This window comes from Globicephala melas, chromosome 15 (genome assembly GCF_963455315.2).
Source record: "Globicephala melas chromosome 15, mGloMel1.2, whole genome shotgun sequence".
Classification (NCBI taxonomy): Eukaryota; Metazoa; Chordata; class Mammalia; order Artiodactyla; family Delphinidae; genus Globicephala; species Globicephala melas.
Window position 1 is genome coordinate 48,282,108 of NC_083328.1, and position 12,078 is coordinate 48,294,185.

Genomic DNA, 12,078 nt, shown 5'->3' on the forward strand with positions numbered 1-12,078 from the left:
CTGCCCAACCAGCAGCCAGGGCCAGCTGCTGCATGAGTGGGAACTTAGGCAAGACAGGCTGAAGAATGGCCCAGTCTAGCCCAGCCCAAATTGCCAACCCACAAAATTGTGAGCAAATAAATGTTGGTGTAAGCTGCTAAGTTTTGGAACAGCTTATTTACGCAGCAAAGGCTAATGGGCACATCACTAAAAATAAGGTATAGGATGTCAGAGGTGAATGTGCAGTGGGGAACCATAACATCTCCTCGTATGAGATGAGCCTCCCAAACCACAGCAAATTGTAAAGGGGATAGGATGGAAGAATTTATTTCCGTCTCTATCATCAGAATCTGATGTTAAAAGCCCATGGAGAAAGTAAAACAAAACAAACAACAAAAAAATACAAAGTAAAATCAAAACAACAGCTCCTCTCAAATCTTAGAAAATGAACCAGGTATATTTTTCTGAAAAGAGTAGTTCTGTTTATGTAAACTAGGTAGCTGGCCATGTGTTTTTCTTCTCTTTGGTTTAAAAAAAATCAGATCCAAGTTTAAGTCCTACCTCAAACAAATGACTGGGACTTCTCAGAATTCAACATACTGTTCATTTACTTATTTGGGAGGGGGGCATATTTTCCACAGTGTATTTTTCCACAGAGTATACAAACTGTTACTTCTATTCCACTTCATTTTCACCTTTTTTCTAATATATCTGTCTTAAAACATTCCAAATGCCTTTTGAGCGAAGACTTGACACACGTAACATTTACTTATTGATTTGTTCTATTTACTTATTTACTTATTGATTTGTTCTATTTTGACTCAAAGGCACACCTTAAATTGAGGGGACCACAATGTCCATTCTTCCTTGTTTTCTGCTTCTACTTTTCCCCCCGTGGCCATGGATAGAGTCACAGGAAGGGAGGAGGAAGTGGCAAATAGAGGTGGTAAAACATTTTGCAATTTTCCAAGCGCTAGATATAATCTAGGAGATGTGCATTTTCTATTGAAATAATTTTCTCCATAACAATACACACTCTTATTAGAACTGTATTTTTACTGACAGAGCCCAGAGTTGCTTCACTCAGCCTCCTGCACATAGAAGGAAAAACAAACCAAAAAAACAAAAAACAAAAGAAAAAGCACAAAATACACTCATCACTGTGATATAAATATGCTTTGATTTGCTCAGTCTCTTATTTATTTTTCTTTTGAGATCCACAGCCTTCCTGGACACTTCCAAACGATTCTGGGACTAACTGCATTTGCATGAAGTTCTTTGAATTTTGATCTATGTCTTTAATCAGGCACATTGCTTTGAATACATTAGTTTGAATGGTAGAGTCAAATGGCTACTGTTTTTTCTGTAATGTGAGTAAATAAATTAATAGGATTTAGGGATTAGCTTGAATGTCTTCTTCTACGTGACCTAGACAATAGAGTGTCTTATTATAACTGCATTCCCGACAATAAAACATATAGTGTTTCCCAGTGAGTCAAAACAATAGCTATATAAATACAAAACGTATTACTCATGTCTGCTGTGTACTTAGTTGTCCATTATTAATATTAATCATCTCTGCTTTCTTCCAGGGAGCTTAAAGTCCCATATATTTTACAACCAAAACTGTCAAGAGCCTCAGCGCCATTTTGTGGCAGCGAGACCCGCAAATAAATGGGAGAGCCGGGGCTGTTGCGGGAGGAGGAACGCGGGCGCCGGCGGCAGCGGGGTCGGGCGGCCTGGGCAGCGAGCGGGTAGTGCGGGGTCAGCCTACGTGACTGGGAGGCACCGGCGCGGCCTCCGTCAGGAGAGGATTCAAGATGACCAACGAGGAACCTCTTCCTAAAAAGGTTCGACTGAGTGAAACAGACTTCAAAGTTATGGCACGAGATGAATTCATTCTCAGGTGGAAACAATACGAAGCGTATGTACAAGCTTTGGAGGGCAAGTACACAGATCTTAACTCTAATGATGTAACTGGCTTAAGGGAATCTGAAAAAAACTAAAGCAACAACAGCAAGAGTCTGCACGCAGGGAAAACATTATTGTAATGCAACTAGCAACCAAGGAGCAAGAGATGCAAGAGTGTACTTCTCAAATCCAGTACCTCAAGCAAGTCCAGCAGCCTAGCATTGCCCAGCTGAGATCAGCAATGGTAGACCCAGCGATCAACCTGTTTTTCCTAGAAATGAAAGGTGAACTGGAACAGACTAAAGACAAACTGGAACAAGCCCAAAATGAACTGAGGGCCTGGAAGTTTACGCCTGATAGGTAAACAAGTCATACTCCCCAGTCAAGACTTCCCTGACAGTCCCACTACGAGAAAGCTGTGGTGGGACAGCCAAGGACTCGTTTCCACACCAAGACTCAGACTTTTTGAGCCAAAAGGCCACATTCTTATACTATCCAGCTTGTAATGGTTAATGTAAAACTTACCAGATGAACCTTGTGTTTCAGCTCTTCTCTCTTCCCCCTCCCCTTGCTTCAGAGGCCTGATGGCGTCGGACTATTCCGAAGAAGTGGCCACCTCCGAAAAGTTCCCCTTCTGGGACATGCAGACGCTTGAGAAGTGTTTCTGTTTGAAGAAAATAGAGGGAGAAACAGAAGTCTTAAGTCTGTGGCACACTGTGTCTTCAGACAGTTTGGAGGAATGAAAACCTAGAGATTTAAAATCATGAACTGAACATGTAAAATTCCAGTAAATGTAAAGATGGAATATGCATCGCTCTTAACCTTGAGCATAGTGACTTAGAGACACTGTAGATCAGTTTTGCCAATAAGACTGTGGACTTCGTGAACTTCTGGGTCAAACTCAAATGAGGTGAATTTTGCCTTTAAAGGGTTTATTTTCTAAGAACCAACTTAATAGTCATGAGAGAATCAAATAATAGATGTCAGTACAAGTAGTTCATATATTTAACCATTTAGTTTGGGGCTCCACATTACTTGACTGAGCCTTAAATCAATGTGGTTTTACTCAATGGTTTGTTCTTTGAATGGTTGCTAATACTGTAGATAATCTTATTGAGGACTGTACAAATAATGAAGGTGTGGTATCAAACTTCAGGTCTAAACTGTTTGAAGCATTATAAACATTCATTTCACAACTAGATTGTATAAGGATATTAGCTGTGATGAGACTCACTGCATTATTTTTTTCAGTAGTGAAATTTATTAAATCCCCATTCCATTCAACAGGCACATGTTGAAAGAGCATTGTCATTGGTGTTAATGGGGGAATGTGTTCCTTCATTGTATTTGGGCCTTTTGTATTGCACTCTTGATATTAAATTAAATGTGCCTTGAAAAAAAAACACTGTCAAGAATTATAACACTACTCTATGTGATCTCTATAAAAGGAGATATAAATGCCAACCAAAAGGGCCATTGGTTGCTTCATTTATATGCAAAGTGCTCCTGTCCATAAATTACATTAATAGTTTATATTCTCCATACCTTGTCACAGAAGGAGCTCAAAGCATGTTTGATCCTTTCATTCTTGTGACCTCTGCTTTAGGAGGAAGCAACCCTGGCAGGTCCGGGGATGCCCTTTGCCTCATACACTCCCAAACAAAGAGAACAGGCCACCCTCTGCCTTTTTCCTAGATAGTCCCAGATTCGGGGTCCTGATGCACGAGGGAGTGACAGGGACCCTGTGTGACTCAGGTGACACATCTAGGTCACTGTCACAATCCTGTCCACCAAGTTGGAGCTCTTTGGGGCCACGGTTCTTGCTTCTCTTTACTTTGTCAGGGAAAGAAAAATGCCAAATGCAACATCCATTGAAATGTCATCATCGGCACATCTCAGAGCAGACTTCTTTTGAACTTCAGGAATAATACACCTGATGATGGGGTCCAGGGCATTCCAGCCTGATACCAACTTGTATTCTTTAATGAATAATATTTCAGCAAAATTCAAGAGTATATCCAATTTAGAGCATCCTTTACTAATCCATTTTGAAATGTCACTATTTTATTCCAAACACCTCTGGAGAATGTGTCAACAAGCACAAGGCAGTGAAACAAGAGAGGTCGTTCCTCACGGACAGCAAAAGTGCCCAGTCAAGCGCCCAGTCGACTACCTGATAACATGTGAAGTAACTGTCTTCCTGCTTTCTTCCCATTTTCTAAGATATCTATTATCTGAATTGTGAACATTGAACCACGTTGGGGGAAAGCCACCTTCCTCCCGACTTGACCTACAGGTCAACCCCTTCAGATAACAAACAACAGAGGAACGATCAGGCAGGTACCCAGAGGTTCACTGTCAGAGCCGTGTCTGTTCTCTTGGGCATCCCCCACGATTTCTCCTTTTTCTGTTCTGATAACTCCCCGGCTCTCATTGGAGGCAGAAGCAGCACTGTTAGAGCGGAATTTAATATCCATACTGGGTGGCGCCGTTACTTTATAGATGAGAAGGGGGAATAAGTGACTGTGTTTGGAGGCTGCTGGTTTATTGTTGATTTTTTCAAATCAAGAAACAGTTTTAAACCATTATGTTTATTTAACTTGTTCACTAATTAAATTATCATAAAGTGTCTATATTCTTGGCACTGCCCTTGAGACCTAAGGACCAAAGGAAATAAGAACAAATAATCACTGCCATGTCTTATGTTTTATGAGGGGAGTTGCTCATTAATTTACTCAAATATTTATTGAGTCTGTACTATGTGCTGGGCACTCTTTCAGTTTTGGAAAAAAAGCAATGAATAAAACAGACAGAAATCCTTCCCTTAATGGAAGCTTACAATTTAAGGACAGGAATAGTAAAAAAACAGAATAAATAAGTAAAACATACAGTATGTAAATGGTGTCAAGTTCTATTGAGAAAAAGAAAGCAGGGAAGGGATTAGGGTATGGGTTTTCATTTTGCAGAAGAAAATATTTGGGTCAAGAACCCAAGGTGTTGAGGAAGTGAGACACATGCATAACCAAGGGAAGAGCATTACAAACATATTGTGAATGCCAAGCCCTGAGAGGGAACATGCCCGGTGTGATACAGAAACAGCCCAGCTTTTATATTCCAAAGATGGCCACCACAATATTCCCCTCCCCCACGACCTTCCAGAGCCTTGCCATCCCTGCCCTCTATCAAGAGTCTATGTCTCCTCCCCTTGAGCCTAAGCAGGACCTTGTGGTTGCCCTGACTTGTAGTGTATGGCAAGTATGACAGAAGAGATGCTAGGTGACCTCCAGGCTTGGTCATAAAAGGCAGAACAGCTTCTTCTCCACTCTCTTTCTCGCGATGTTTACCTTTGGGACCAGCCGCCATGCTGTGAGGAAGCCCAGGCCACACAGAGGCCTGCATGGAGAGGGACAGAGGCTGAGCTTCCAGCTGACTGCACAGCCACATGAGAAGCAGAAGCACGTGCTCCATCCCCCAGGGTTGAGCCCAGTCAACTGACACCGTGTACAGCAGCACTGAGCCTTCTCACATAACCCCAGGGTTATGAGCAAAATGAATGATTTTTGTCACCTTCAACCACTCAGTTTTGGGGTAGTCAGAAGGCTAAGTGACCAAAACAAGTGAGGAAGGCCTTGGATTAGGAGACAGTTAAGGGGTGGGGCCGGTCCTTGAGGGTTTTACACACCATTGCAAATTCTTTGCCTTTAACACTAATGGGAAAGCCACCTGCAACAAGTAAATGCTGGTCACTGTCTGAGACCGGGGTGTCATCAAGAAGACAGCCTCCAGCAAGCACATGTCTCCTGCCCTCAGGCAGAGATTCTTTCGAAGACAGGGAGCCTTCCTTCCACTTTCCACAGGCAACATTTTGCGCTCATGGTGACAAACTCACTCAGAGACTGATCTGACCAGCCCATTTCCTGTCACAAAATTGTAATAGTCACCTGTATGGTAAGCACACACCCTTGGGATGCTGGCCAGCACTGCCTCGTGTCACTGGGAGAATTCAACTTCCATGCACGTTTAGGTTTCAGCCAACTTAGACCCATAGATGCCCAAAAGGGGTGAGATACAGTGTGCTTTCCATGGAGGCTTTTGGACATTGTTTTCCCTCTGGCTCAACAAGCCTCTTGTTGGCTGACTTTGGGGGACTGCAGCGTGGCCCACCTGGCACGGAGACATTTGCTGCATCGTCGGGGAAGACAGGCAAGCGCGGTCCATGCAGGAAAGTGTTTTTCAATGCTGAGAGGCTCAGAAAGATGAGCATTGAAGGAATCCATCCCTTATTTAAAAACTGAAGCATAGTTGATTTACAATACTGTGTTAGTTTCATAAAAGAATCCATCCTTGTTGACATTTTAAATAGGTTAATGCACCAATGTGAAGTGCAGTATCTACTCCCTTTGGGGCTGAGATTATAGAAGTGCTCAGTCTGGAAGTTTGTAAAACTGGACAGCCTTCCAAACACGGGGCAGATAAAGCCCCATGATGATGGTGGCCACAGTGAGTCTGGAGGGAGGCAGGTCACCACTCCTGAGACACACAGGGGCTAGAATCCTGTCCAACTCCTCTGGGGACAACGCTGAGGACTCCACACTGAGGTCCGGGAAGAGCCAGTACCAACACTCTTCTACTGAGTTGTTGAGTTTGTTGAGGCAACTGCTAACAGTGATCAATTTCCACACATTACATCCTGTTCCTAGGCAGGTTCAAAGGGAATTTGGGTAGGTGGATGAGAAACAGAATTCAACAAAATACCCTTTAGATTAGGCCCAGTCAGGAAGAAATAACTTCTGTTCTTGCTGTGTTGTTTCGTGTTAACCAATTCAGGATGGTAGGATGTGAGATGCTGAATAGCATTTTGGGTAAATGTCTTAGGAGAGTTGCCTTGAGAACCTTAATATTCTCAACCACACTGGCGTGAAGGCAGGTTGTGCTGGCACTGAAAGGCCTGCCAGACAATTAAAAGAAAGATGACACACGTTTCAGTTTGGCATTTGTCCTCATAAATTTGAAATCATGTCATTTCATCAGAAGGATATTAAGCCTTTCTTAAGACAATCCAGTCAAAGAAAGTGAGAACTAGAGGGTGCCTTTCTGATGTTCTCCTCATTTCATAGGTTGAGAACCCTGAGACCCAGAACAGATAAATGGCTTGTTCAAGGCCCTCAGCTGTTTGGAAGTCAACAGTCATACAGTTCAAGTCCTAGGGTTTGGGCCCTTTAACATCATTGCAGTTGCTGATAACACAAGCCAGTAACTGCGATACCACCTGGTATACAAAAGGCACTCAATAACGGTGGCCTCCCCCCATCAGGCTGTGAGATCTTCGATGGCACAGTGAGGTCTCATTTATGCTTAACTCCCCAATGCCTTCCCTATAATAAGGGCTCATTTTTAATAGATAAATGTACAAACACTGGATTCCTACCACACTCAAAATGTTCATTGTTTCTTATTGCTGAAACACCAATTTATTATTTATTGATTGCCTGCTCTTCTTCATTCATTCAATAGATGTGGTTGTGCATCTTCTATGTGCTCAGTGTGGTGGATACAGGAATGAGCAAAGCAGAGGGACTCCCAGGCCTAGTGGAGCTGACACTCCTGTGACTGTGTCCAGCTATAGCTAAGCAGCCAAAACAGTCAACTTGCCTTGACACACCTGACTCACAATCAGATGAGGCCAGCGTACATACCTAGAAAAGCCAGACAGCTGTTCAAGACAGAACAGTGTCAGTGGGTTCAGATAATAAGTTATATGGCTGTTCAAAGGACGGAAGGTTTGGTGTGGCCAAAACAGTCTTAGGAGACCCCAAGGACAGTTTGGAGCAGTTTCTTGAGAACATAGTAGGATTTGAAAGAGCAGAGAGATGAGGAAGGGGATGACACGCCAGGGAGGTGGAGGAAGAGGCAGGAACAACATGAGTGAGATTAATGGGCCAGGAATGACTCTAGTCAAGCCAGATCCTAGGCCAGAGAAGGTGAAGCTAAGTAGAAAAGGCAGGGCCAGATGGTGAAGGCACCAGTCATGGAAAAACCCAAAGAGAAAACAATATCTTTCATCTGCACTTTGAAAAATCTGCTGGGAAGTGAATGACAGGTCATTTGCAGGTGTATAAGTATTTCAACGTGTTTCTGTCCAGATTGAAGGTACACGGGAAACTTACTCCTCCATTATCTTTCCACCAACTTCAGATCGACACTTCTTCAGGTAAGGAAACCCACAAAAATATAGTAAGAAGAATTAGAGTGGATTGTCAAAATGTGAGAGAGGAAACGCTCACTTTCTTAGAACATACCCCAGCTGTTCATATTTCACAATTAATGTTCCATTGCTAATACTTTAGAAAATGGATTTCAAGTATGTGCTTTCACTTGTCCATCTACTTGTGGATCTCTCTAAGCTGAGTCCAGAGCACAAACAAAACAAAAGTGAACTAGACGTTTAAAAGTAGAGATAGATATGTATTTTATTGTACATATGTCTGTGCCATGGCTACAGGCCAAACTTCAGATTAAGAGCTGTGAATGAGGTTGGGGGAAGGGGGCAATGAACAGGTCTGTAGATGAAATATCTAAGTCTTAAATTAACCACTTTGACAAATCAGTTGTCCTACCATAAAGTTAGGGGTTCTGTCTAATTAGTAGATCAAATGCACTATTGGCCTCAATTATTGGCCTCCCTCTATCAACACACGTGGCCCTCGAACTTTGGGGTCTCTTCCTGCTCTGACACCAGGCCAGCTTTGTGACTTGCTTTGGCCAACAGAATGTGGCAGAGTGAAGCCCTACTAGTTCTGAGCCTAGAACTCAAGAGCCTTCGTGTGTTTCTGCTCTATTTCTTGGAGCTCTGCCAGGTCTCAATCTGAACATACTGTAGGAGGAGAGACCCCACGGAGCAGAGCCCAATTGTCCAGGCTTGGCCCCCTTAGGTCAGTCAACAGCCAGGTGACCCCCGGCCATGTGAGAACCTGGCCAAGATTAGCAGAACCACCTCCCCAAGGCACAGCTGAGCCCCAGAGGCATGAGTAAGCCCAGCCTATACCAGAAGTACTGTCCAGCTGACCCTCAGACTCAAGAGGGTCCAGTAATAAAGGCTTGCTGTTTTAATGCACTGAGCTTTAGTGGACTGTTGAATAGTAATAGCTCTCTGATAGAGACTAGGTCCTGGCTGTACATTAGAGTCTTCTGAGAGTTTTAAAATATACCAATCCTTGCACCCCTTGTCTCTATGCTGTGATTCTGTTTAATCCACCTAGATATTACTTTATTTTGTTCTGTTTAAGTTTCTCAGGTTTCTAACATGCAGCCAGAGTCAAAACTTCCTGGCTAGAAATAAATACGCCTCTTCCTGCCCTGATTTCTCCAAATATTAAAATTCTAGGTGAGTGGGCCTTTGTTGTCTTAGGTCTGGATAACACTAAAGTGTGTGTGCTTTTGCACATGTATCACTGAGAACAAGACAAATCTGTCTTCCTACATGAAAAATGGTCCTCTATATGTCCATCAGTTTGTTCAGGCAAGAAGACAGTGATTTCTGTCCCAGTAGCCAATATCCAGGACTATCACTTATGGGATGGTTGAGAGAATTTATCCCCCGAAGGCCCTCCTACCTTTCCTCTGGAAGCTGGCTGAAACAGATATAAAGCCTTTTGCTACTTAATATTTAGGTTAGGCTATGAATCTGGCAAAACCAGGAACAAAGGGGAGGTGACATCTGTAGATCGCTGGGGAGTGAGGGAGGGACTTTCAGAAACGGTAGGACTGTTTGTACGTTCTAATTAAGGATGCATCAGAGAGTTGGCTTGTGAGAATATGCGACCAACCTGGAGGAGGGAACTTGATAAAGAGCATTTTATTTAAGAGTAAGAAGATCTACCTGGTAGATTCATTGGGTCCCCATCCCAATCCCCTTTCCTGGGCAGGTGTACCACCTCTCCCAACTGTGTCAGTGTTGGCTGCCAGTGACTCATACCTTCCCCCTTTGCCAGAGAATGGCCTTCAGCAGATAGAAGCCATGTGACTGGAAATGCCTGGGAGGTTATGCCCTCCCTCTTCTGACCTGGAGGCAACCTGCAGCTGGCTAATGACTGATGGACACAGGCTACAGAAGCTTCCTCAGACAGAACAGCCCTCTGGTGCCATTCACATTCTAGAACTCCCATGGGATCAGCTGAGGCTCAATTTTAGTGGAAAGCCTGTATTGATGACTTCTTCCCTTGCCCTATCCTGTTTTTTTCCTATTGCTCTCTCTCTCCCTCAATAAATCACCAGTCCCAGAATCACTGTCTCAGGCTCAGCTTCTAAGGATCCCAGCTGAAGAACATCTGCTTTCCTGAAAAGTCTCCAGCTGCCCATCAGAAGTGCTGTCAACATCCTTCTATCCCTTCTTCCCTCCCACTGGCTCTGAGGAAGCAGCACTCTTCTCTTCTGGTATTCAGAGTGTAGATCACTTATCTACACTCTAAATACCAGCTTCTCAAATCACAGGGATGGTTGCTACACAGCCATTTTCCTCAGCATCCTTAAAGGTCTCTTTTTTCTACTAACCCTTCCTCTCACTTCATGTATCCCAGGTAACTTCCATCTTGGGCAGGACTCTGGTGAACCATCTCTGCCTCATTGCTCCACTTTTTTCTAGAGAACACTTAAGGTCAAAATTGAGCACTGTTTCCTCCAGGAGAACTTCTTCCCAACTCCAGCCCACACTGATCTCTTTTATCTCCTTATTCACTTAACATCTACCCATGCGATTTTGCTCCTGAAAGAACTCTGTATGTGCTGGCTTTATGCACAAGACGTGCCTTCACCATAGGTTTTATTCATTTGTCTTGCCTTTCTAGCAAAATAGCAGGTCCTCATAGATAGGGAATGTATCTTTCTTATAATTTCATATGCCATATTACCTTGTTTTGCAGATACATATTAACCGATCAGCTAAAAAGGAAAAGTCTACAGTTACACTTAGGTTTCATAGTGCAAGGGGTGCATCTAACCTTACTGCGAGAGCATAGAAAAGGTTAACTAAGTCTTTGGGAGCTGCCATTTCAGGATATCACATCTTTAACAGTTATATTCTGTATAATAAGGACCCAATAGCCAGAAATACCAAAATGCCAATTTCCTAGTTAATTGTGAGGACAGATACATTTTTTCTCCTTTGCAAAATTTGTTGCTGTTTCACATATGACTTTAACTCTAATGGAAATGAGGCTGGACAAATCAATTTTTAGCCCTTAGCAAGTTAAGTTTGTCAATATAGAATGTAACTAGCAATAGAGATCGGTAGTTAACACTACAGTTTTAATCCAATATAATACCTCTCCTTCCTCTTTCCCAATTAACTCCAAAATCTCCTGTAATTAACACGATTTATGCCACTAGAGTAAAGGCCATTTCTAGACCGTGTACTCTAAGTCCTCATTATGCAAAATGATTTAAAATTTCAACTTACATTTTGCAAAAAACAAAATATGCAAATGGGGCCGGTGTATCAAATGGGAGCTTTAAATAAGCGTATTTCTCAGAAATGAAGACACGTTACATTCGTGAAAGAGTGAAAACGTAACTGAGTTGTACTCATCTGAAGGTCAGTCTTCCACCAGAGAACACAGCTATGTAGAAAACAGAGACATAGCTGAGCAATCCAAAGTCGTTTACAAAAAGAAAGAGAGATTTAGAGAGAGGGAGGGAGGAAAGGGGGGGGGGAAGGGAAGGAAGGAAGGAGAGAGCCAGGGAAGAGGGAAAAGGAAGTAAAGACAGAGTCACTCTGGGTTGTTGAAATGACTGTGATAAAGTACAAATGCTGAAAATCATGGTTTAGCAGATGGGTCCTCAGTTCGCCCTGAGCCTATTGACATATATTGCGTATGGTTGTTACATTCTTGGTTATCTAACTTGCCAGACTCTGTCAATTAAAATCAGCACTTTGTTAAGGCAGAGAGCTGCAGGCTAGCTACATTTAAAGCCACAACCGGAAACTGGAGAAAAGACAGAAAAACACATCATGACACAGAAAGTGGTATTTGCTATGGCAGTTGTGAATCATCAAGAAAAGACAAGTTTAGTTCTGAATTTTTGTTTCAGAAAGCACAGAAATGGGTAATATGTTTTCGAAAAGCTTTCAACAAATGTTTCAAAAATCTGTCATGCTCTAAAAGGAAAAGCTGTGGAAATCTGAAATATTCA

At 42.8% G+C, this 12,078-nt stretch overlaps 1 pseudogene; it reads left to right on the top strand.

The window, feature by feature from the left end:
• Nucleotides 1-1,695: 1,695 nt before the first annotated feature.
• LOC115861594 (pre-mRNA-splicing regulator WTAP-like) lies at nt 1,696-2,254 on the top strand (annotated as a pseudogene).
• Nucleotides 2,255-12,078: the final 9,824 nt, after the last annotated feature.